This window comes from Octodon degus, unplaced genomic scaffold (assembly GCF_000260255.1).
Source record: "Octodon degus isolate 3935 unplaced genomic scaffold, OctDeg1.0 scaffold00154, whole genome shotgun sequence".
Taxonomy (NCBI): Eukaryota; Metazoa; Chordata; class Mammalia; order Rodentia; family Octodontidae; genus Octodon; species Octodon degus.
The window spans coordinates 1,127,556-1,155,379 of record NW_004524730.1 but is presented as its reverse complement, the minus strand read 5'-3'; the positions used below and the strand labels follow the sequence as shown (position 1 = coordinate 1,155,379).

Here is a 27,824-nt window from a genome sequence, read left to right as displayed (position 1 = left end):
GTTTCTGCATTTGATTCTTTAGTGCAGATGTTATTAATTCAGGGATTTCTTTTTTCATTTCCAATCTGAGGTCTTCTACATCTTTCTGCAGCTGTTTCTTTATTTCAGAAGGTGTTGATTCATTGCTTTCAGCTGTGTGATTTCCAATTTGTTCTGTGTTGGTGACCTCTGCACTTGTTACGTGTGGGCTTGGGTTCTGAGGTTGCATTTTGTTCCTTCTCGTCATTTTGTGTAGCACCGTCTTGTGACCTTTGTTGTAGATCTTTCTGTAGTTATAACCTTCACACATCCTGAAGTTCAGGTGCAGCTCTACAAAGTTTGGACTTATCCAGCTGTGTCTGGCTTGGGTCTGGCTGCTGTGCTCAGCTCCTTCCCGCTGCCGCTCTTGAGGGTGAACCTGTTGTGCCCCTGTGGCGAGATGTTCTGCTCCTGGACTAGCTGGTTGGATCTATCCTCTACACTCTCTGCAGGGATAGCAGCTGCAGGATTACACCCCAGGCGTGTATGCCAGGCCTGAGATGTGCCTGGAGGGGGCAAGGTGAAGTAGGGGGAAGAGGAAGCTCTCCCCCACACTAACCGGACCTGGGCTAGGACTGCATCTGGGGGTTCCTGGACGCGGCAGAAATTCCTACTCAGGGGGCGAGGTGGGGGAGGTACTGCGGAGTGGTGGGGGGCAGCGCAAGGGGGTGGGAGAGGGTCCGGCCCACGCTGCACCTGGGCTGGAACTGGTCCTGCCAACACAGGGTAGCAGGAAGCTCTCTGCACACTCACCGGACCTGGGCTAGGACTGGGTCTGGGGCTTCCCAGAACTTGGCAGAAATTCCTACGGGTGGGCAGGGTGGAGGAGGTACTGCGGAGTGGTGGGGGGCGACTCAATGGGGTGGGAGAGGGTCCAGCCCACACTGCACCTGGGCTGGGACTGGTCCCACTGGCGCAGGGTAGCAGGAAGCTCTGCACACTCACCGGACCTGGGCTAGGACTCTGTTGTCATGAGTTTCTAAAATCGCCTTTATCATTGAATTCTCTTATTATATCATACATTTTAAAAGATAATTGTGCATAATTTATCAATCTGGGTTGGAAGTTGCAATCTTTCAGTGTTTAAAACAATTTACTCCAAGCTCTGCTTAACTTCAGGGTTTCTGTTGAGAAATCCTTAGTGATTCTGATGCATTGTCCTGTATATGGGATTTGTTTTTCCCTAACAGCTTTTAAAATTCTGTTTTGTGTTTGATTTCTGAAACATTGCATATATATCTTTGTTCTTTTCTGATAATGACTATTTGAGCTTCTACATCACTTATTTATCTGTATGTCACATTCTTTTTCTATACCTGAAAATTTTTCTGCTATTATTTTGTTATTAGGTTTTTTATATCTTTTGTTTTATCTTCCGATTTTCGTTAATTCCAGTTAATCTTATATGAGTCCACGTTGCATCACCTAGCTACTGCTTAGTGCAGTTTTTACAGTCCCCTGTTATTTTTTAATGTATCTCTCACAGTTGATCACCAGGCACAGTCCTGTGTTCTAGATCTGATGCTCTGTCTTTACACTGGTCAATTTTGCTGCCTGTACTTCCAAACTATTTTTCAATCTCCTGGATTTGTGTTTGAGATGCCATTTTCAAATTCTGTTCTATGTTGGGAATTCATGGTTCACATTTCTTTTTAGCCTTCGGTAGTACCTTCTATTGATTTGCCGATCATTTGTTTTATTAAGGTCATTGCCCCTTTCATTATATCTGTACTGAATTAGCCATATGTCTTATTGATCTGTTTAATTGCCTCCACTGATGCTGTTTCAGGTATGTTGGTTATGTAGCTTTTGATTTCTTCCCCCTTGATGCCTCCTGAATTTGCTTTGGGGGAATTAGAAGGCTTTGGAGGTATGTTGCTTGTGTGTTTTTCCTCATTTTCTACTTTTTGTTTGTTTTCTGTGTTGATACTTATGCATTTCTTTTGATGGGGAACCTTTATTGTAAGTATCAAGGCCTTTTGCGGTAACATCTTCTTCTCGGGATGTCTTCTAGTCTAACCTAGTCATCTCCATTTATTACAGAGGGGAGGTTGTGCCTGTTTGGGCCTGTACCCAGTTCATTGCCAGTGGGATGCAGTACTTTTTTATGACCTCAGGTAATCTAGATAATTTTTTTTAAAATGTATTTTTTACAGGGTCTCACTGCACAGCTCAGGCTCATAGTGATCCTCCTGGTTTCAGCCTCCCAAGTGCTGGGATTATAGGCCTGTGCCACCATGCCCAGACTCATTCACCAGCTCAGTATACCCAGGGGTGGGGCCAGCATAGCTAGGGGTATTAGGGATCAAACCCCGGGCCCTATGTTTGCCTAAACAGGCGCTAAGCCCACTGAGTTATCTCATCAGCCCTAGCTATTGACACACAGAGAAAAATCATTTTTTATGTTATTAGCTACAGTAGTAAAGCCATCAACAACAATAGCATCAAATACAAACTAGTTGATAACAAACTATTTTTTAAAAGAATACAAAATAGTGATAGAAAAAAACAGCATTAGAAATGATACAAAATTTCACTAAACAAAGTAATAGGAATTCAACAATGGTTGCTGTATTGCATGATGTTATCTTCAAATTAGTTATTTAGGTTACCAGATATAAAGTACAAGATTCATTTAAAGAAAAATCAAAACAAAATGATAACAAAAAAAGTTGTAAGAAATGGGAAAGAAAAAAAAATTTAAGTATTAACTGCTTTTTCCAAAAGACCAGCAGAACTAGGCCATACAATTATCCAAACTATCCTATATATTTTTTCCCTTCTTTCATCTGTCCTTTTCCTCATCCTGGTTTTTCCTTTCCATCAAACAATTTCTTTCCTTTTCACAATATCTATTGTACATTGTAGACTTTAGTTACTCTTTCAGTTTCTCACACTAGTGAGATAATACAATGTTTGAACATGTGAATCTGATGTATTTCATTTGCCAATATAATTTTAACTGCATCCATTTATGTACAAAAGCCTCAAATTTAATTTTCTTATAACTGAATAATACTCCATTGTGTAAAAATACTATGTCTTGTTTTATCCATTCCTTAGTTGATGGGGATTTGGGATTTGGGTTGCTTCCAAGATTTAGCTATGACAAATTGTGCTGCTATAAACATGAGTGCACATATATCACCGTAGTATGATGCTTTCGCTTCTTTTGGAAAAATACCCAGGCAGGGAATAACTGACTTGAATGGGACCTCCAATCCTAGCTTTTTGAGGAATCTCCACACTGATTTACATAATGATTATACTCCCACCAACAGTGGAGAAGTGTTCCTTTTTCCCCACAGTCCCTCCAGCTTTTGTTATTGGTTGACTTCTTGATGATAACCATCTTTCTAGGGTGAGATGGAATTTCAGTATTGTTTATCTCTTGAATGTCCAATGATGTTGAACATTTTTTTCTTATATTTATTTGCCATTTGTATCTCTTTGTTTGTGAAGTATACACTCACCTTAGATGCCCATTTTTGGGTTGGGTCTTTGAATTTTGGAGACCTGATTTTTAAAAATTCTTTATTTGTTCTAAACAGGAGTCCTGAGACTGAAGGACAGTCCACTATAATAATGACAAATTAGTATAACTAACACTATACTACTTTTAACCATAGAAACAAAATCTACAGTTATAATACAAATTTCAAATAAACTGATTTTTTTTCAGGTGGCAAAACCAGGCTTTATTTTGGAAAAAAAAAAAATTGAATTGGGTTTTGGTGAAGTGCACAGGCAAGAAGGGGTACCCCAGGCAGTAATGTCCCCCCAAGGGTGGGTTGAGGGCTAAGCTGAGCCTCAGGTGGGTCTCTTGCTGCCAATGCTCCCTTCTATAGCTGTCTCCCCACAGGCTCTGGGGCAGCCTCGCGAGAGCTGTGTGCTGGAGCGGCTGCTGTGGCCCATTCACTTGGGCAGGACATCAGACATCTCAGACACCAGCTTCCCATCACGGGTGTCAATCTTCTTCACAACCATAGCAGATTTGGTGCGGGTGAAGCCAGGGCTTGTGAGGCCCCCACTGGGTGAGCTCACCATTCCTGAATACCACTGGTGGTCTTCGTGTGGATGCTAAGTTCTGCATCCCAGCCTCCAGCCTGTTCTCCTCACCCTCCAGCAGCATGCAGTAGGTGGCGATCTCCATGTCCAGGGCCAGCTTGATGTTCATGCACTCCTGGTACTCGGGCAGCTGCCGGGTCACTTCCTGCTTGGCCTTCTGCAGGGCAGCCTCTGGCTGGGCCCGCTTGGCACTGGCATCCTTAATGGCCATCTCCCCATGCTGCTCAGCATCAGTGATGGCAGCCTCCATGGATACTTTCTGACCTTTAAGGGCCTCAGTCTCTACCTGCAGGCAGCTGATGCTGTGGTTCACCTCAGACTTCATGGGGCGGAGGTCATCCCCATGCTTCCTAGCCAGAGTCTGCAACTCTTCATACTTGATTTGGTGCATGCTCTCAGCCTTGGCCCGGCTGCGGTTGGCGATCTCCTCGTGCTGGGCCTTGACCTGGACGATGATGTCGTCCAGGTCCAGGGAGCAACTGTTGTCCATGGACAGCACCACAAATGTGTCTGAGATCTGAGACTGTAGCTCTTGTATCTGCTCTTCATAGAGCTGCCTGAGGAAGCTGATCTCGTCAGTAAGCTCTTCCAGGCGTGACTCGAGCTCCACCTTGTTTAGGTAAGCTTCATCCCCATCCTTCTTGATGAGAACAAATTCATTCTCCATCTCTGTACACTTGTTGATCTCATCTTCATATTTATTCTTGAAGTCCTCCAGCAGCCCCTGCATGTTGCCAAGCTCCACCTCCAGCTTTAGTTTCTGCTGACCCAGTGAGTCCAGCTGCCGCTGGAGGTTGTTGATGTAGCTTTTGAATATGTTGTCCATGTTACTCCAGGATGTCTTCTGCTGCTGCAGGAGGCTCCACCTGGTCTCCAGCACCTTATTCTGCTGCTCCAGGAACCAAAACTTGTCAATGAAAGAGGCGAACTTGTTGTTGAGGTTCTTGGTCTGCTCCTTCTCCTGAATATGCATGACCTGGATATTGGGATCCACCTCCAGGATCAGGAGGTTCAGCAGGCTCTGTTTCACCTGGACGGCCGTGATGCTTTCCATACCACCAGCCCCACTATAGCCACCCAGCCCCAGGCTGCCCCAGAAGCTGCCACTGCTGCCCATTCAGGAGAAGCTGGAGGAGCTGATGCGGCAAGCAGGCCTGCTGGTATAGGAGAGGCTGCTGAAGGCCCGGGGGCCAGAGGTGGAAGCCTTGTAGGACTTCTGGGTCACCCTTATGGACATGGTAGAGGCTGCAGTGGAGGCAGGTGAACTGAAGAAGGAGACTGGAGAAGGAGCCTGGCAGCTGCTTCTGGATGGTCATAAACTAGATATTTATATACAGTCAACATCTACTCAATATAGTAATTTTCCTTCCATTAACAATAGAACATTGGGGTTGGTGAGATATCTTAGCAGACTAAGCACTGGCTCTGGCAAGTGTAGGGACCACGGTTGGATCCCAGGTCCTGCATGCTACGCCAGCCATGCTCCATGCTGATCCAGCGACCAAGTCCTAGCACTGGGGAAGCTAAAAACAGGAGAATCACTACAAGTCTGAGCTGTGTAGTGAGACCTTGTACCAAACAGATAAAAATTTAAAAAAAAAAACAATCAATAGAACAGTGTTCAACTGTAGCAAGATATAGTCAACTATCTACAGATTAATAAGAGTTAATGGTTATACTAGTAAAAATAGTTGTATGGGAATGAAAGTATGAAACATAATAGATTTTGAAAAATTAAGTGACGAAAGATGAGAAGGTGGCAAAATTGAAATAAAATATTCTATTAAAGAGTAAAAATAGTAACAGTAGGTAATAGAAATAGGAGAAAACAACTAGGAAGTGGATAATAATGATGAGTAGAGATGAAACTAAAGGCAAATCAAAAATACTAAGGAAATAAATTGAGAGATAGTGTGAAAAGGAAAGAGAGACAGCAGAGACAGAGACACAGAGACAGACAGAGATAGAGAGCAAGAGGAACAAGGATCTAAGGAAACCAATAAGGAAAAAATAAATAAATAAAATGGAACAGTAAAATGGGTGATAAAACTCCAAATTTCATCCCCTCAATAATACCAATTCAAGAGGAAAGCATATCAAAACAAAACAAAACAAAATTAAAACAAAATAGCATGGGGACAAAATTCCTATGCATTTACAGAAGAGGAGTTTCCTTTCCTGATCTGCACTCTTCATTTGAGCAAGTGGCATTCTTCTTGCCCCTCTTCAAAGCTGTGTGTTTGTATGGTGGCCTCTCTCTTCTCAGGCTCCCCATCTGTAAACATTTGCCTGTGGCAGTTGTTCAGCCTGGTACATGGGCCCAGGAGGGCTGTGGGGTGTTGAACTCTGAGTGAAGACTTGAGTGGGCTCGGAGCCCCTGCAGCGAATTTTAGCTAGTCAGGACACAGTGCTGAGTACGTAATGCTTACTTCTATGTCTGTGCGACCAGCTCAGAACACCAGACAGAGGCTTGTTCTGGGCCAGGGTTCTTAGTAGAGGCCCAGGTATGCCCAGGACTGGCATGGGGAGTTTCTAGCAGGCCCAAGAAGGGTACCAGGTACTGGTTGGAGTCTCATGTGGGCCTGGGACATTAGGCTAATGAAGCAGACCTTTAATGTGTGCTGAGAACCACACAAAATGCCAGGGAGTATGGGATTGAGGGGGGCCTCCAGCAGGCTCAGGGCACCAGAGCCATGTGGGACTGAGGCTTCTGGTGGAGCCTTCCTGCCGAGAGCTAATGCTGGATGTCAGACAGTCTCCAACAAGTCTAGGCGTGGCAGTGGGGTAGCGAGCACTGGGTGTGGACTTACGTGATCTGGAATGCAAGAACACGCTCTCTTAATGAATAGAATGATTTGTTCTAATGGTGTTTGTAAATAGGATCACAAGTCCGCATCTTGTACAGCAATTAATCACTAAGAAGAATATATGCAGTATATTATTTGTTGAAACTGTCCTTCTGATATGATTTGAAACTGTCTCATTGCTATCTGTTTGTCAATAAAACTTTGGAAAAAAAAATAAATTAAAAAAAAAAAAAAAAAAAAAAAGAACACGCTCAAGAGGACTGACACTAGCTTTGTGTGCCAGGATATTTTAGTTGATGTGAGACGCATTTGAGGTGTGCAGCAGTGACAGGGAGGATAATGAAACATATTGTCCCAGTCCATTGTATAAAGAGGAGCAAAGGGAGGCAAGAGGGGAGGGGAGCACCCGCGACAGCCAAGCTATGTCCACCCTCCCGCCAGCACAGGACATGAGAATCAAGTACTTTTTCTCCCAAGGGAGCATACCATTTGCAAGTCATTGCTTTCTTCCATTTTAAAGAGTTTCCTCTTTTCCAAACCATGAGCCTCATCTTCTACACCTTGTTGAGTTCCCACTGCACTGGTGGGCTTGATTTTTCCCTTTGCTAGAGTTCCTAAATGAACATATGTCCCCTTAATAAAAACTTATCAGAATAAAAATACAGTAATGCCAAATGAAGATCAGGCCTTGGTGCTCAGCACATTAGCCAGGTCCTTCTGGGAACTCCTTTCCTCCATGGTTGATCTTGACCCATAAAGAAGTCTTTTTTTTTTTTTTTTTTTTGAGCCAGGGATTGAACTCAGGGCCTTACACTTGCCAGGCAAGCATTTATTCAACTGAGCTATCTCCCTGCCCCCAAGAAGTCAGTTTTGAGGGTAGTTGGAAGAGGCCTCATCTTGTCAGGAGAGGGTCCTAGAGATGAGGGAGAGGGAGGCCTCTGCGTAGCACACTGGGTGCCTGTGGGTTGCTCACAGCGATGAGGGCCTCGGGATCTGAGGACCAGTCTCATCTTGAAGGGGACCGTCAATAGCATGTCATTATCTGTTCATTTTCTTTTTGCATCCCCTTGAAGTGTGTCTGGTTTTCAGAAGAAAGTAAAGGATGGGATGATCCCAGTGCGCTCTCTCTCTCTCTCTCTCTCTCTCTCTCTCTCTCTCTCTCTGTCTCTCTGCTGATACAGACATGACCCAGACTGCCCCTGAAGACTCCATGAACTGTCTTTTGTGAGACAATGATACAGCTTCTCAGCGTGCCAGAGCTTCCACACAGCATGGGACTTGCCCTCTCTCCTTTGGGGGTGGATAATGTCACTCTTCTAATCACTATCAAAAGAAAAGGCAGAGGGGAGGCTAGTCAGGAATCCCAGACTACTTCAGACACTCTGGGAAGCCATACTTACCTACACATCATTACTTCCTCTGGTGCCTTACCACTGCCTAGAGGCTGAGAGCTGTACTTGCGCCTGCGCTGCTCTAGAGCCCCACACAGGCAGCAGGAGACAGTAGCCTGACCTGGCTGCTGCAGCGTCTCTGAATCTTTGGGTATCTTCCTCAGTGGAAAGGCTGGAGTGTGCCCGAACATCAGCATGGCTATTTCTCCCCAGCCTTCCTTAATGAAAAGGCTATCATGTTCAGTAGGAGAAGCTATGCTCAGCTGCAGACTGGATAGGAAAGGGTTAGCCTTGGAACATCCTACTAGTCTACAACTCTTAAGGATCTTTTTCCAATGTGGCTTTGAGGAGACAGCTCAGTTTCATGCTTGCTTACTACACTTGTGTGTTCTGTCTGTCCCTAGATCCATTTGCCTCAGCAATAAGGACTAATTGTGTCTGAGCTGGGCTGATGACTTGTGTCATTGTCTGCCGGATGAGCTTGCAGAAGCCTTCAGCAGTTGTGCCTTCAGTGTGCCCCCTCATCCATCCTCCTCGGTGTTTTGCTGCCCACATGCTGTCTCCCAGACTCACTTGCTCCCTTAATTGCCTCAGTCCCATTGGTTCCCTTCAGTCCTTTGGCTTCTGTCTGTGGGCCTCTTCAGGTCCACCCTCCCACTCCTGAATAATATGATCTCCATCTTTGGGACACATCAGATGCGCTGTGCTGTGAGTGTGTCTGCAAACTTGTATTTGTTGGACCCCCTGGTCCTTGATGGGGAGGGCTGGGAAGTAGGGCATGCAGGGAGCCATTCAGGTTGTAGAGGATTCCTCCCTTTCTCACAGGCACATGTCCTTTCCTTTCAGGTGCCCCTGCCCTTCCTCCCTCTGCCATCCACCGTGGTATGAGAGAGCACAAAGCCTGCAGCAGATGTAGCTGCTGGTCTTGGTCTTCTCTGTCCCTGGAACCTTGCACCATCAGATCCTCTTTCCTTTACACATTGCCAAGCTTAGGGATTCTGCTGTAGCTAAGGGACTAAGGAGAGGGATTAAGGCAGGATGTACATCAAGCCAGTCCTGTCCTCCTGATCCAAGCAGGGCCTGTGGCCTGCCTACCCCGGCCAAGGTTCTGTGCCCCAGAGGAAGGGGTCATTTCACTGACTTACTTATCCATCATGTATTTGGTACAGGGGCTCACTACAAATCTCAGGCTCGTAGTGATCCTCCTGTTTCAGCCTCCCAAGCACTGAGATTACAGGCAAGCACCACCACACCCAATCTCAGTGGCCTAGGGGCAGGGCCAGTGTGGCTTGTGGGGCTGAGGATTGAATCCCAGTCCCTGTGCTTGCCTAAGCAGTTGCTTAATCTGCAGAAATATCCTGCTGGCCCTGTCCCTGGAGTCTTATCATTACTGGCTTATCAGATTCATTGAACTTTGGGAGAAAATGAGACTGATTGCTATTAGAAAAAAATGTTTTTATCACCATGTTATATTTTCCTGAGGCACAATTTTTTTAGCAAAAAATAAGTGGCCTTTCCTCTCCTTGTCCTCTTTATATCCTTTAAGAGATTATTCCAAGGAGAAAACTGACATTTCTCCAGGGTAGGTGAAGAAAAATCAGAGTGGTTGGATGTAAGAGAAAGTACAGTAGATCTCATTTGCCCCTCCCTCCACAGTGTTTGAAGTTGAGGGGACATAGTCAAGAAAGGAGGGTGGAGAAAGGAGGTACAGAAACAGAGACCCCCCAAGAGTCAGGAAACTAGTGGGCCACCCTTCCCAGAGGTGGCCTTTAGAATGACAACAGCTACTTCTCTTAAGGTAGAAGAGAACAGAGAGGAGGGCAGCAACATCAGGGTGTACTGTGGTGGTGAGGACCACAAGTTTGGGGACAGTGCCCAGCCACACTTCACTCGCAGAATAAGTGGCGATATTCTGCCATCAAGAAGGACTAGCAGGCATGTCTGAAGACAGAGGTGCAGGATTCCTTAGCAAGCACACAGCATGTACCTGGGCAAAGCTTCAGGGCCCTCTTGACCCCTCTCTTACTGTCCATATTTCACACAGCAGCAAATCCTGTTGGTTCTGTCTTAAAATGCATTCAAGATCTGGCCATCTATGGCCACCTCCACTGCCGTTGACCTGTCTGTGGTGGCTGAGGTGGCCTCATGATGAATCCTCCCACTTCTCCAGCCCCTAGCAATGTGTTCTCAGTCCCTGAACCCCATAAACTTTAGACAGCAGAGAGATCCTATCCTTCTCCCCCGCTGCTTAGGATGCTCCAGGAGCTTCTGGTCATGCCCAGAGCACAAGCCCTCATGGCAGGCAGTGCTGGCAAGGCCCCTGCAGGCAGGCTGCCTGCCCCCACTCCCTGGCACTCTATGAATCCGCCTGCCCCATGGTGCTGTTCTTCTGGCTCCGTCTTCATGCCCAGGACCTTTATATCTGCCATCCTCTCAGCAGGGAGAATGTACCCCAGCTCACTTGCTCAGTCCTCTAAGTCTTCCCTCAAATCTCACCTCAGCAAAGATTCCCTGACACCTTCCTCACTGCCCACAGCCTCTCAGTGGCCCTCCTGGTCTTTGTGGCATTTGCATGCCACATATGTTAAATAAATTGTTTTCTATCTTCCTTCTGACCCTACTTACTAGAATGTAAGCTCAGGAGCACAGGATTCTTTGTGATTGTATTCAATGCTGAATTCATAGGACCAAGAAAATTGTCTGACTCATAATGGATACCTCCATGAGTGTTTGTTGAGTAAATGAATGGAAGGATGGATGGAAGGATGGATGGATGGATGGATGGATGGATGGATGGATGGATGGATGATTGGATGAATAGATCGATGGATGAATGAGTGAATGAATGGATGAATGAATGACAACAATCCTGAACTTTTAAAAATAAATGAAGGCTATTTCCCATTGAGACTATCTCTACTGAGATTGAAAAAGGATATTTTCTTTTTAAACATCGCTGTCATTCCTGCTGCTTGTCCTAATGTAGTAAAATTTCCTTCTCAGTTGTAGGCTGCAGTGTGTGGGTGATTGTCCACAGGGCACTTCGCCACTGTCAAAGAAGTGTGAAAGGACGAGTTGCTAGGATTTTCTCTCTACTTCTATTGCAAAGGCCCAGAACTGTTTTCTATTCCTAATTGTTAGTCTTCTATAACTAAGTGCTCTGCTGCTTTCTACTTTTATTTCAAAGGCTGTGTAACTATTGATTGGTTTTATATATTTTAATAATCATTAATTGTACTCTTTGAAGGTTTCTTTAGACAACTGGAATAGCTTTATAATCAAAGCAGTATTCTTATATTTTTGTTTTTCTGATCAGTTTTCTTAAAATTAAATTTTTTGCTGTATGTTTGCATATGATATGGCATATACTTCAAAATGTTTGACTTACACTAATATTTTTATTTGTTCAAAGGTTTTAAAATAATGTGCCAGTGGCCACTTACATGTTTTGTAATGTTGTAGGTTAATGACTTTTTTATTGTAGGAGAATTTCTGTGTCCCTTAAGTTATTTTTAATAGGCTCATGGAATTATACACTTATATCATTAAAACCAATCAGAACATAGCTAAAAGATGCAGTCCAAGCCCAGGCCCAGTGAGTATGTGGGAGAGCATCCACGCTCCCCTGCTCCCACTGAATCCCAGCATGTGAGTGAGTCCTTCAGCCAAGCTCCCAGGAATAATACAAACTCCTCCAGAACGAGCCCAGGCCCAGTGTGTGAGAACTTCTGCCGCACTCTTGGGACCTCTCCACTCAGCCCAAGCACGGGCCCGGCAGAGCTCTCATATTCCCCTGCACTCCCTGAATCCCTCTGGATGCAGCCTAAACCTGGCTTGTGAGTGAGAGCTTGTGTCCTGCTCTCTGGACCCCTGCAGACCCAGCCCAGGCCTGGCATACAGGCCTGGTGTAAAACTCTGTAGCTGAAGTCCCTGCAAAGAGGTTAGGGGTCAGAAACACCCAGCTAATCCAGGAGCAGAATATCAGGTTCACTTCCAAGGGCTGCAGCTAAAAGAAGCTGAGCACAACAGCCAGATACAAGCCAGGCACAACTGGATGAATTCAAATTTCATAGATGGGCTGAGCCACTTTGCTAGATCCAGATCTATAAAAGCATCTTCCCTCTTTCTCCCTTCATTGAGAGAGGTGTCAAAAGGTAACTAGGGTGAACTGTCTGGAAAACACAAGGTACATCAAGGGGAGGTGATCAGCCCAAACTTAGTGGAACTAACTTAAATACAAATTCCCAATTTAATATCTGCTTAGCTATATAGAAGTAATGATTGCTCTTCCTGCCAAAAATATAAACCCATTAGTTACAAAAGTTTGTCAACTGCTAAATATCATTACCCATTATTAGTGTTCCTTCTTGTAGTTCTATAAATACAAAACTATAACTGCCTTAATCATAAAATCTCTCTTGACTGAGAATTTCAGTAAGTGATAAGGCTATTACTGTACCAAAGCTCTACACCAAAGGTCAGAGGACAGTGCTATACAAAATGAGAAAGAGAAGGAGACAAATGCAATCTCAGGCCCCAAACCCACCCAGAACAAGTACAGAAGACACTAACACAGAAGAAACTGGGAATCACACAGCTGAAATGTCTGAATAGCATCTGAAGTAAAGAAACAACTATAAAACAGTATAGAGGAACTCAGATCAGAAATAACCTCTGATATAAAAAAAATCACTGAATTAAGAGCATCTGAAGTAAAGAATCACCTGCAAAAAATATAGAGAAAATCAGATCAGAAATAATGTCAGAAGTAAAAAAAGAAAGGATAACTATAATGAAAATATTAATAAATGCTTCTCAAGAAAACACTGATAAAAAATAGAGGAGATTAGAAAAATGATGAAATCCTTGAATAGGCAATACAGGAAAGAAATGGATCATATGAAGCAGAGTCAAAGAGATGTAGAGGAACTTGAAATCTCAATCACAAGCTTGCAAAACTGTTTGAGCGAAAGTGAAGATAGAGCTTCAGATCTTGAAGATGCCATTGCAGCTAGTGAAAAGGTAAGAAAAGATCTCTTAAAAACAACTAGGATGCAGGAAAAAATAATTCATCACCTGCAAGATGATGCAAAGGTGAACAACGTGAGACTGATAGGCATCAATGACAAAGAAGGAGTGAATATAAATGATATAAAAAGAAAACGTGCCAAAGTAATAGCAGAAAACTTCCCAAATATAGGGAAACAATCTGAAATTCAGTTAACTAAAGCATACAGAACTCCAAATAACCTCAACCCAATTAGAAACACACCAAGACATATAATAGTCAAGATCCAGAAATCCAGCACAAGAACAATATACTAAAAGCTGCTAGAGAAAAGAGACAGATCACATTTAAAGGAAAACCCATCAGAATAATGGCAGACTTCTCTTCACAAGCCATCAAGTCAAGAAGAGCATGCAGCAGAGTACTTCAAGTTCTCTGTTAAAAGAAATTCCACCCCAGACTACTGTACCCTGAAAGACTTTCTCTCAACTTTGATGGAGAAGTGAAATACTTCCATGAAAAAGAACTGTTAAAGAATTTCGTGATGACAAAGCCAACACTACATAGACTACTAAAAGATGTTCTAGAGAGAGACCAAAATGATCAGAACTCCATGAATGAGAACAGAAGCAACCAACTAAATAGGGCAAAGAATTAAACACAGGAGGAAAAAGGAGTAAATAACAACAGGTAAATAATATGTCAAACATAAGTCAATACATCTCCATTATAAGCATCAATATAAATGGACTCAGTTCACCAATTAAAAGAAATAGATTGGCACAGTGGATTAGGAAACAAAATCGAACAATATGCTGTATACAAGAAACACACTTAACTCATAAAGAAATTAGTAGGTTGAAAGTCAAAGGATGGAAAATACTACTACATGCCCCAGCACCTCAGAAAAAAAACAGGGGTAGCAATCCTATTCTCAGACAGTCTCAATTTCAAACCAAGAATGAACAAATGAAGAAAAGAAGGCCACTATATACTGGTTAGGGGAAAAATTCAAGAGGAAGAGGTAATACTCATAAATATTTATGCACCAAACATGGGAGCACCCAACTTTATAAGACAAATCTTAGTAGACATGAAAAATCTAATATCCAATACCACAATCTTAACAGGAGAACTTAACACCCCCTTATCCTCAAAATATAGGTCTAGCAGACAAAAAATTAGCAAAGAAGGAGCAGAACTGAACCAGAGCTTGGAACAAATGGACTTAGTGGACATACACAGAGTGTTTGACCCAACCAGCTGAATACATATTTTTTTCAGCTGCACATAGGTCATTTTCTAAAATAGACCACATACTATTCCATAGGTCATACTTGAGTATATGTAAGAAAACAGAAATTATCCCATGCACATTATCTGACCACAGTGCAATGAAACTGGAAATAAATGACAAAGGAAATCAGAAAAAACCCATAAATATATGGAAATTAAACAACACCCTTCTCAGCAAACAGTGGGACACAGATGAAATTAAACTAGACATTGAACAATATCTACAAATCAAAGAAAATTCAAGCACAACTAATTGGAATTTATGGGATGCAATGAAAGCGTTTCTTAGAGGTAAATTTATAGCTGTAACTCATAGATTAGGAGAACAGAACAAGAACAAATAAACACTCTAATGCTGCACCTCCAACATCTAGAAAAGGAAGAGCAAAGCAAGCCCAAAGCCAAAAGATGGGTGAAAATCATAAAGATTAGAGCAGAAATTAGTTCAATTGAGACAAAACAATTCAAAGAATTAATGAATCAAAAAGCTGGTTCATTGAAAGATGAAATATAGGGACTTAAAGTTCAACATATCAATACTTGATGAAAAATACCTGTTCCTTATTATGCCTAAGATGTTTGAAATGCAGAGAGATAGTGAAGTTAAGCTTAATACCCTAAGTTGTTTGATAATAACAATAAGCTTGTCTTCTGGATGGTTAACAACCTAAGTTTGCAGACCAAAATTAGAGAAAAAGGAGGGCTACAAGGAAAGCCAACATTTTGGCCCTAACCGTCTAAGGTCAATTAAGACTCAGGACATATGAGAACTTGTACTGTAATGTCATATATCTCGGAAGTGTCCCAAATTTTCTGATCCAGGAGATTATGGGGCCAAAGAGGAAAGTGATCGATGATGTAGAGTGTGCCTAAGGAGAGTCACATGGAGAGAAAACACTCTCTCAGGCTTTCACAGAGAGCACATTGGCCAAGCAATGGCCGTGATTCATCCACATGGCTGACACTGACAAAGGTTCTACAATCTGAGGTACAGGATCTCAGGATAAATCCTGAGGGGATTTCACTGACCTTCTCAGACCCAAAAGCTACAACTCTTGTTGCATAGGTCCTGCTTTTCCTTGGTCTTAACCATCCAGTAGAAAAGTATGAAGACGAAATATAGGAAATAAAGCCATGATGTTATGTTGAGCTGTGGGGAACTCAGGTCAATAATTTCTGACACTGCCAGTTAAACAGAAGACCCAGTGCTATTATGGCCTCTGGATTGTTTTAGAATATTTTGCTGAGTTTACACACCTATAGTATTCAAATAACGTAACTTAGACAAAAGGGGATACAGATGAATGTCCATTTTGTATCTGTGTATGCAAAGTGGATGGGATAGATATATAGTTACATTCTGTTAATAAATAGAATGATTTGTTCTAATGGTGTTTGTAAATAGGATATCAAGTCCACATCTTGTACAGCAATTAACCACTAAGAAGAATATATGCAGTGTGTTAGTTATTGAAACTGCCCTAGCAATTTGATTTGAAACTGTCTCATTGCTATCTGTTTATCAATAAAATTATGAAAAAAGAAAGATGCAATAAAATTGATGAGCCCCTAGCTAACCACATCAAACAGAAAGAAGAAATTCAGATATGAGCAATAAGGAATGAAAAGTGTGTAATTACCACAGACCCAGTGGAAATTTAGACCATCAATAGCTACTTTGAGAATCTTTGCTCTCACAGAATAGAAGATGCAGAAGAAATGGACAGATTCCTGGAAAGTTTCAAACTATCAAAACTGAACAAATAAGATATAAGAACTCTCAATAACCCAATAACAGCCAGTGAAATATGAAATGTAATAAAAACTTACCAACAAAGAAAAGTCCAGATCCTGATGGATTCACAGCTAAATTCTACAAGAAGTTTACAGAAGATATAATTCCTATACTCCTCATATTCTTCAATGAAATTGAAAAGGGCACATTCCTTCCAAAATACTTGCCTCTTTCCTGGAAGCAAGTATTATATTGATACTAAAACCAGGAAAGACACAACTAAAAAGATAACTACATGCCAGTCTCCCTCATGAACATAGATGCAAAAATCCTCAATAAAATACTAGCAAATAGAATACAGCAAATCATCAAGAAGATTATACACCATGACCAGGTAGGGTTCATCCCAGGGATGCAAGGGTGGATCAATATATGAAAATCTATAAATGTAATACATTATGTCAGTAGAGTCTAATTGAAAAACCACATGATCATCTCAATTGATGCAGAAAAGGCTTTACACAAAGTCCAACACACATTCATGTTCAAAGTCCTACAGAAAATTGGAATAGATGGCCTCTACTTCAATCTGATAAAAGCCATTTATGAAAACCCAGTGGCTAACATAATTCTAAATGGGGAAAAACTGAAATCTTTTACTCTCAGATCTGGTACAAGATAAGGATATCCTCTATCACCCCTCCTATTTAATATAGTTCTGGAATCATTAGCTAGATCCATTAGACAAGAGAGAAATAGAAGGAATAGGAATACATGAAGAAGTTAAACTATCATTATTTGCAGATGACATGATACTTTACTTGGAAGACCCAAAAAACTCTACCAAGAAGGTAGTAAAATTAATATACAAATTCAGTAGCATAGCAGGATACAAAGTCAATACCCAAAAGTCAATAGCATTCCTCTACACAGATAACAAACACACTGAGAGGGAAATTAGAGAAATAATACCTTTTAGAAATTAGAGAATTTCTCTAATTTAGAAATTAGAGAAATAACACCACACAAAATGAAATAGTTAAAAATTAATCTAACTAAAGTACTCAAAGATCTATTCAATGATTATGCTCCTGCATAGGAAGAACCAACATCATGAAGATGACCATACTCCCAAAACTATTGTACAAGTTTAATGCAGTCCCTATCAAAATGTCACCAACATGCCACACAACCTAGAGAAATGATTCCTGAAATTTATTTGGAAGCAAAAAAGACCTAGAATAGCAAAGGAAATTCTGGGTAACAAAGACAAGGCAGGAGGCATTACAATTCTGACTTGAAATTATACTACAAAGCTACTGTGATAAAATCAGCATGGTATGGGCAACAAAATAGACCTGAGGATCAATGGAATACATTAGAAGATGCAGAAGCCACTACAAACACACTCCACCACCTTATCTTTGACAAAGCGGCCTAACACATTTACTGGAGAAAAGATAGCCTCTTTAACAAATGGTGCTGGAAAAACTGGCTATCTACATATCAAAAACTAAAACTTGACCCACGTCTATTACCATGTACTAAGCTAAAGTCAGAATGGATTAAAACAGAACATTAAAATTAAAACAGAAAAACTCCTGGAAGAGAAAGTAGGAGGAACTCTTGAAGACACAGGTAGGCAAAGAGTTCATGAACAAAAATCAAATCATATGGTCAATACTTGAAAGTATTAACAACTGGAACCTCCTCTTACTGAGAAGATTTACATGTCAGAAGAAATTACCAAAAAAGTGAAAGGACAACCCACTAATATGGAAAACATCTTAACTAATAAGCACTCAGACAAAGGTCTTCTCTCTAGAATTTATAAAGAACTAAAACACATTAGGGCCCCAAACTTTACAGACCCAATCTAGAAATGGGCATGTGAGATGAACACATACTTCTCAGAGGACAAAATTGAAGAAGTGAATAAATATATGAAAAAATGCTCCACATCACTAGCCCTCCACAAAATGCAAATTAAAACAACATTGAGATATCATCTCACCCCAGAAAGAATGGCTATCATAAAGAAATCAACCAACAATAAATGTTGGAGAGGCTGTGGGGAAAATGGAACCCTTCTCCACTGCTGGTGTGAGCGTAGACTGGTGCAACCATTATGGAAATCAGTGTGGAGACTCTTTAAAAACTAGGACTGGAGGGGCTGGAGAGATGGCTCAGTGGTCTAAAGCACCTATTTGGAACAAGCTTGGCAAAGCATCAGGGACCGCGGTTCGATCCCCAGCACCACATGCCAGCCAGCCCCGCCCCCTGGTGGGCTGAGCTGGCCACACACACACACCACTCTCTCTCTCTCTCTCTCTCTCTCTCTCTCTCTCTCTCTCTCTCAAATAAATAAAAAAAAAAATTAAAAAAAAAAAAAAAACAAAAAACTAGGACTGGAAAGCCCATTCAAAGGAGCTATTTCCCTACTGGGAATTTTCCCAGAGAAACTGAAAACATCATATCATAGTGATATATGTGCACCTATGTTTATAGCAGCACAATTTGTGATAGCCAAATCTTGGAAACAACCAAAGTGCCCATCACCTGAGAAATGGATTAAAAAGATGTCATGTTTTTATACAATGGAATATTACTCAGCTATAAAGAATGATAAACTTGAAGCCTTTATATTGAAGTGGATGCCACTTGAACATATACTCATAAGTGAAATAAAACAGACCCACATATGTAAATACTGTATAGTCTCCCTAGTGTAAGAACTCAAAAGAAGAAATTAAAATAGAATGTATAACACAATTAAAAGGAAAGTGAGAACTTAAGGATTAGACAATGAAGACAGTACAAGGAGAAAAGCTAGAAAACATGGCAGGGGCAAAACCATACAGTTATATGCACAAGATGGTTAAGGCAGTGATCATGAGAATCTTCAGCGGGTTTTTGTAACTAGCAGCTAATTGGTAGGATTCTCACCCTGACTAACTATATATGCTGATACCTGTGAACAAAGCAACTACACTGAAGATAGCAATGTGTAATAGTGGGATCATGCTTGGAATGCTTGTCATTCTGGTCTTCATGCCATATGAATTACTGCTATACTGTCTCAAGTAAGTGTTTGTTTAAAAGGATTGGTAAGAAATGAAAACGAGACAAAAAAAAATGTCATAGGACTAGCCTGCTAAAATGCTGTACATGGTTAGATTTCTAAATTTCTGTGTAAAAACATGTAATTGTTTATTTGTATTTTTAAATTTTTTTACTTTTTTTCTTCACATTCTATAGGGATTTAAATTTTAATATATGAATACTTGATGGAAAATACCTATTCTATGTTATATCTAAGATGTTTGATATTCAGACAGTGAGGTTACGCTCAAGCGTGTATGTTATAGGGCAATAATATCATTAAGCTTCTCTTATGGAGGGTTAACAACTTAAGTTTGGAGACCAAAAATTAGAGAAAATGAAGGGCTGCAAGGTCAGCCAACATTTTTTTGGCCATAGCCATTCAAGGTCAGTGAGGACTCAGGACATAAGAGAACCTGTACTTTAACATCCTGTAACTAAGTGATGTCCCAAATTTTTTGATCAAGGAGATTATGGGACCACAGAGGAAAGTGACTGACGATGTAGAGTGTGTCTAAGGAGAGTCACATGGAGAGAAAACATTCTCTCAGGCTTTTGCAGAGAGCAAATTGGCCAAGCAATGGCCATGATTCATCCACATGGCTGACACTGACAAAGGATCTATAAACTGTGGCACAGGCTTTCAGGGTAAATCCTGAGGGGATTTGACTGATCTCAGATACAAAGTTACAGTTTTTTGTATGTAAGTCTTCCTTTATCTTGGTCTTAACCATCCAGTAGAAAAGTATAAAAACAAGGTATATAAAGTAAAGCCATATAAATATACTGAGCTGTAAACAGCTCAAGTCAACAACTTCTGAAATTGCCAGTCATGGATAACACACTACTATTATGGACTACTAGACTATATTGAATTATTTTGCTGAATTCCTGTACCTGCAATATTTAAATAGCAATATAATATCCACCTCTGACAACACTAAACAAAAAAGAGGGATACAAATGAAGGATCATTTTGATTCTGTATATACAAAATAGTTAGGCTAGATATATAGCTACTTTCTCTTAATTCAATGAGACAGATTTGTCCTAATAATATTTGGGCAGGATATCATGTCTGCATCTTGTACTATGAGTAACTACTACGAAGACTACAATATGCAATAGATTAATTATTAAAACTGTCCTACTAATTGGATTTCAAACTGTCTCATTGCTATTTGCTTTTTTGTTTGTTTGTTTGTTTGTTTTTGCAGAACCGGGGATTGAACTCAGTCCCTTGTGTTTGTCAGGGAAGCGCTTATTCTACTGAACCATCTCCTGGCCCTGCTATTTGTTTCTCAATAAAATTAATAAAAATAAAAAAGAACTTAGCTAAAAAATAAGTCCTAAATCAAAATGTCAACAATGAATTTGGATACATATATAAGCATATATATATATATATATATATATATATATATATTTCCTGTATTGTCGGGATAATAGGAAATCTTGTTAATTCTTAGTTGTTTCATCGCTAATATTCTTTACAGGAGCCATGATGTGCATATTTAAATGTTGAATGAAATTATTATAAATAATTAACTAAGGGATGGCTGGCCAGATAGCTCAGTGGACTAAAGTGCTTGTTTAGGCAGAGTTCAGTGGCCAGGGTTCAGTCCCAGTCATGCCATGCTGGCCCTACTCACTGAGATGGTGATTGAGACTGGATGTGGTGGTGCACTCCTGTAATCCCAGCACTTGGGAGGCTGAAAACAGGAGAATGACTATGAGTCTAGTAGACCCTGTAGACCCTGTCCTAAATACATAAAAAAATTAACTGATGGATGTAAACACCAGAAATATGTTATAAGACGAACAATTTACAAGTGAACAAATTCCTCTGAAATTGCTATGAAATTTTTTAGAAAATAGTATTCTATTATAACTGCACAAACAGGTCTTGTTACTAAACATACTCTTAATCTACTCTGATTCAACTTTCTTCAGTTTCCAAGTCCTGTAGTCAGCTTATGTCATCACAGTCTAGTTTCTGAGGAACTTAGACAGCTTGGAAGTTTAATGGTGAAAAAACGTGGAGCAGTTTTTAGAAATTCTTACATGGCATGGGTGAAGATGCTAAATTTGTATACCAGGTAAAATGATGATGGGGAGAACACAAGCCAGTTATATGCATAAATGAGTTATATGGGAGCTATCCATATCAGATGAGGGAATTAGTGTATTAGGGTGGCCACGCAGACATAGGGTGCTAGAACTCAGGAATAGAAAACATTTAGAAAATTCTGAAACACTTTAGGCAGTTAATGAATTATTAACTCATTCATTAAAATACTTACTAAATTCAACTAAAATTCATTAAGTACTTTGGCATACACAGAACTCTGTGTGGATTGATATAGAAGACAAAGAAAATATGGTGTGTGTCTTTCAGGGACTCCTGCCTGTCTCCTCCTTGGTGAACCTTGGGATCACTGCCCCCTGCAGGCCCAGATCTGCCCATCTGGATTCTGAGTCCTGATTTTGAATAGGCTCACGCTGTTGTCAGTCTCTCCCCCACCCCTTAGACTTGCAACTGTGTTGCTGGCTCAGAGACCCGCATCATATCATGACTTCGGGGGTCTCTGTGATTCCGCAGATGCATTTTTCCTTCTCATTTAGATGCAGTGCCAGCAGGATCCAAGCCAACAGGAAGCCTTGCCTTGTAGGGTCCCACCCCTTACCCACTCACAGGCACACCAGGCAGAGGCAGGAGGCCCCAGCAGCCTTTTATTTCCAGCTTCTTGCCTTTCCCTCATTGACCCCAGAAATATTAATGATCATCCATGCTATGCTAAGGATGTATGCTATGTTCTTACAAAGGCAAAGAAAACGGTTGGTTTGCATTGACTTAGATCTACCAGGCAGCATTTTTGCAGAACGAGGGCAGGGGCTGCAATGCGATGCTCAGATTTGCCTTGACCTGAAGACCTAATGAGGGACTCTCATTCCCAGCCCCCTCACGTCCCTTGTCCACTGTCCTGTGCTGCTCAGATACTGTCACTCCTCCTCTTCTATTCTGTGCTTTTATATAAATAGCTTTTAACACAGCTTCAAGAAGTTCTAGAAGTTATTTTATTCCTGGGTGGAGATAGGAAAGACACAAAAAGCAAATTATATGATTTATATAACAGATTAAACTTGAAAATACTAAAATTATAAAAGGGAGAACACAGACACTTTTGCATAAACCTCAAACATGTACTTTGTATTTTGTCCATGTTGATACTTAGCTTTAAAAAAAAAAAACCTAGATTTATTTATTTATTTATTTATTTATTTATTTATTTATTTATTTTTGGTACCAGAGGATAGAGCTCAGGACCTTGTGCTCACTAGGTGGGCACTTACCAGCTCAGACACTGCTGAGCTATCTCCCAGCCCTGAAAAACTAGATTTAAAAAAAAAAAAACGTGAAAGTTACAAGGTATTACAAAAAGTAATGATGAACAAACATCTATGCAGTTACATGCTATAAAAAAAAATCAGAACAAAACGTAAGATGGTAAAAATCTCTAAGAAAGTAATAGATTAAAAATCAGTTTTGACACGAAGCTTTACAGAAGCACGTTTGAAGCTTCAAAGGCACTGGAAATAGGGACACAAGCAAAGCTTAGCGTGGTTAGGAAGAGACTGATTTCAAGCAGTAGAATTTAAAGCAAAGCAGCATTAAGTAAGACCTTTAGACCCATTCTGTTGTCACAAAACTAGTATAAAGATCCAGCCACTGTATTCATTAGATTGCTCATTATGCATAAAGCATAAGATCTTAGAAACATAAGGAAATACCAAGAGAATCTGCACTGTTAGGTTTCTGAAAAATTTGTCTCTTTTATAGATATGATCAAAAAGTATGATGGCTGCTTAGCCAGAGCGCAGCAATCCCCCGAGTGCCGCGCCAGCCTGCCCCGGGGTGTGCTGAGATGGAGATTGAGACTGGGCGTGGTGGCAGGTGCCTGTAATCCCAGCTCTTGGGAGGTTGTAAACAGGACACTCACTATGAGTCCAATCTACATAGTGAGACTCTGTAGACCTTGTACTAAATACGAAAAACAAACAAAAAAAAAAAACAAAAAAGAGTATGATCATTTGTTATTTGAATAATGTAGTAATTCTGAATATCTATGTACCTTACCATTAGGCTAACTCTCTTCTTATAGAACATTAATAGTTTTAAGAGTCCATAATAAACAAAACCTTATATAAACCTTCATTTATAAAATGAAAATCATAAAATTATACTTAATAAGTAATAGAAATAATATTGGGTATAAAATATAGGATAAACTAAGGAATAAAATTGGGAAAATCAAAATGCTATCCTAGTCTGCTATTATACCACGAAGGGAATAAAAATATAATTACATGTTATTTGGGAAATAAGAGTGTTATTCAATATTCTAGGCATCAGACTCAAAGATGCTTCCCATGCATTGCTTGGCCGCCACACCATGGGACTGTACTATCCCCACGGACTTCCTGTTTCTCCAGCTTGGTGAAAAGCATCCATTAGTTAAAGTGGCCCAGTGAATTAGTGATTTCCTTCTTTAGAATGGCTTCTCGCAGTCTCCCCTGCATCAGAAAGTAGCACCATCGTCCAGCCTCTAGTCCAAGTCAAAACTTAGGCAGTAATTTGCCTCTTTGATACTGCCATCAAAATGTATCCTGGATCCAGTTGCCATCACCCACGTGTCACCCTGTGCAAGCCAATGTAGTGGCTGCTTTGTCGTTGCCTCGCCGGGTCATCTCACACAGTCCTCCAGTTGTCTTCTCAGCTGCTGTTCCTCACATCTTTCTTACCAAAAGCAAATGCTGTGCGGCCAGTGACAACCTCACATCGCTGCTCTCAGCCGTATCTCCTGGCACACTTTCCATCACAACACTAGTTGAACTATTGTATCACAATCCATAGGCAGAACTACCTCATACTATGTGAAATGTGTTTTTGTTTAATCTAGTATGATGTGCCTTTACTTGTCCAAAAGCAAGGTGTATGAGAATAGAGACCTCGATTCACTCAATGTCTGGAAAAGTGTATCTATTCTAGTTGAACAATTTCCCCAAAGATAATTGTCTATTCCTCATCATGCCTTGTATATATTTATAAACATTTTATTCTGGCAAACCATTTGCTTATTATGTTCTTATGGGGTGAGCAGCAGAAGCTTTAACTTTGGTTAATGGTGAATTTTATTTCTATTTTAGTGATTGCTTCATGTCTCTCATTAATGAAGAGAATAGATAGCTTCATGAGTACTCTCCTGTATTTTCTTGTAGGAGGGTTATCATTTTACTTTAGGTCTGTAATCCATTTCAAATTATTTTTGTACAGTATATGGTAAAAAATAATTCTTAAGGTTCATTTTTTCCCACATGGATATGTAGTTCTAGCACAAAAAGATCTCACTCTCATCACTAAATTTCTTTGGCACCTTTATAAAAAAAATCACTGTCCTTATATTAAGAGTCTATTTTTAGGCTTTGTATGTTGTTCTGTTGATTTATCTATTTATTCTTATGGCTAAACCAACTATGTTGACTCTAGGTGATTCATAAAAAAGGTTGAAGTTTGTATTTTCTCCAACATGATCCTTTTGGTTGTTATTTATATTTTTATATAATTTTAAGATAAAGCCATCAATTTATGTACAGAAGTCTTGCTGGAATGATAAGTAGGATGGCATGGCTCTGTAGGTCTCCTGGGAAGACCTGTTCCCTTGATGTTAGTATGTTTGCTGGCCTGCCAACCTTTCTGTATTGAGAATCTAAAAAATAAAAAAAAAAAATCTCTTGACAATAGTTCATAGTTTCAAATGCAGAAGCCACATACGTGTGTGTGTGTGTGTGTGTATTTGAAAGAGGGACAGGGTCTAGCTATGCAGTTCATGCTGCCCTTGAGCTCACTAGGTAGCCCAGGTTGGCCGTAAGCTCACAGTGAACCTCTGCCTCAGCCTCCCAAGTGCTGGGATTACAAGTGTGCACCACCTTATCTACCCCAGCCACATACAACTTTTATCAAAGTTCCTCCTATTTTATAATTTTTCTTTTACGTGTTTTTTTAACCATTTTAGATACAATTGTCTTACAAATTTTATCTTTTCAATTATTTCATACATTAGTCTAAAGAAATAAAAGTGATTTTTTATATCAAAGTTAGAAAACATTCTTAGTTACCAGAAGTATTCATTTTTGAAGGTTGTTTAGGATTTCTCATTTTAAAGGACATTTCATGTGTGACTGGAGTTTTGCTTCTCTCTTTCAAACTTTATTTTTGTCTGTTCACCTGCTGCAGGAAAGTGGCCGGGAAGGAACCCAGACTACTGAAGTGTCCCCTTCAGTTACTCCCTTTCTCTCAAGATCGCAGCCTTGTCTTGCTCGTTGTCCACTGTCTGGAAACAGCTATTTCTTTTACTTTTGTTCAGCTTTCCAGTTGCTTGCAGTAGCAGATCTCCCCCGATACCTGCTCTTTTATCATGGCCAGATGTGGAACTTCCCTTTATTTTTGAAGGGTGCTTTCTCTGGATGAATGTTGGTAGTTTTTTATGACAGGTTTTCTTTGACATTATTCTGCATTTTATAGACACTATCCCATTGTTTTTAAAGGGAGGGGAGCAGGCACTCCTATCCTCATCCGCCATGTTTAGCGCAGCATTTCCCCTGGCTGCTCTCAGAGCCCCTCTTTATCTTGTGTTCTGATCTGTTTTTTTTTTTTTTCAAAGTTTTATTGACAAACAGATATCAATGAGACAGTTTCAAATCATATCGGAAGGACAGTTTCAACAAATAATACACTGCATATATTCTTCTTAGTGGTTAATTGCTGTACAAGATGCGGACTTGTGATCCCATTTACAAACACCATTAGAACAAATCATTCTATTCATTAAGAGAATGCAACTATATATCTATCCCAACCTCTTTGAATACACAGATACAAAATGGACATTCATCGGTATACCCCATTTTTTCTAAGTTCCGTTATTGAATATTATAGGTGTGTAAACTCAGCAAAATATTCTAAAAGAGTCCAGTAGCCCATAATAGCATTGGGTCTTATATTTAACTGGCAATGTCAGAAATTATTGACCTGATTCCCCCACAGCTCAACCCAAGAGCATGGCTTTATTTCTTATATTTCGACTTCATACTTTTCTACTGGATGGTTAAGACCAAGGTAAAGCAGGACCTATGCAACAAGAGTTGTAGCTTTTTGGTCTGAGAAGGTCAGTGAAATGCCCTCAGGATTTGTCCTGAGATCCTGTACCTCAGATTGTAGAACCTTCATCAGTGCAGCCATGTGGATGAGTCATGGCCATTGCTTGGCCAATGTGCTCTCTGTGAAAGCCTGAGAGAGTGTCTTCTCCCCATGTGACTCTCCTTAGGCACACTCTACGTCATCAATCACTTTCCTCTTTGGCCCCATAATCTTCTTGATCAGAAAATTTGGGACACTACCGAGGTACATGACGTTACAGTACAAGTTCTCATATGTCCTGAGTCTTAATTGACCTTAGAAGGTTAGGGCCAAAATGTTGGCTTTCCTTGTAGCCTTCCTTTTTCTCTAATTTGGTCTGCAAACTTAGGTTGTTAACCATCCAGAAGAAAAGCTTATTGTTATTATCAAACGATTTGTGTTCTGATCTGTGTGACTCTGCATGTGTACCTCAGGGCTTTGTGTGACTCGTTATGCACAAGCATTTCAGCAGGTTTGGGGATTGGAGGCTACTCGTTCTTTAAATGTTGTCTTGCCTGGTGTCCACTTTTCTCCTTTAAAATGTTAGCTGGGCATATGCTCAGCAACTTGAAATCTAGTTGATTTTTTATTTTGTTTTGCTTTGTGCAAACTGGACCTATAGGTTCTTCCCTGAGGTTTGACATCATCCCATTTGACACTGATGGTCTGTGGATTTCTAAACTATTTATTTTTTTATTATCCAGATTGAATAATTTTTGTGGAGCTGTTCTTCAGTTTACTAGTTCTCAACATTTTCTTCAATAATCAAATAGAAATCAGCAGTATAATCATCCTAACTATCCTGTGTGTACAAATAAACGTTTTATTTCCCCTCCTTGTTCCTTTCTTTGTTCCTTTACCTCATCCCAAGTGTTCTTTTCTTTTGAGCAGTTTCCTTCCCTTGTACTATATCCATTGTACGTAAAGATACTATTTTTCTTTCAGGTTCTTACACTTATTCCCTTGCTCTCAAAATCACAGCCTTGTCCTGCTCGTTACCCACTGTGTGGAAACAGCTATTTCTTTTATTTTTGTTCAGTTTAGACTGCCTGGCAAGCACAAGAGGGTCTGGGAGTCTGAGCTGCGCAATTAGACCCTGTACCATCAACACTATATTGAGAGACAATACAATATTAACACATGCAGGTCTGATTTACTTCAC

The 27,824-nt window shown here is 40.5% G+C and overlaps 1 protein-coding gene and 1 pseudogene across 2 annotated transcripts in view; one reads left to right on the top strand and one right to left on the bottom strand.

The window, feature by feature from the left end:
- Positions 1-27,824, top strand: part of Lrrc6 (leucine rich repeat containing 6) — a 128,938-nt gene that overhangs the window by 84,435 nt on the left and 16,679 nt on the right. The window lies entirely within an intron of this gene.
- LOC105743709 lies at positions 3,934-5,356 on the bottom strand (annotated as a pseudogene).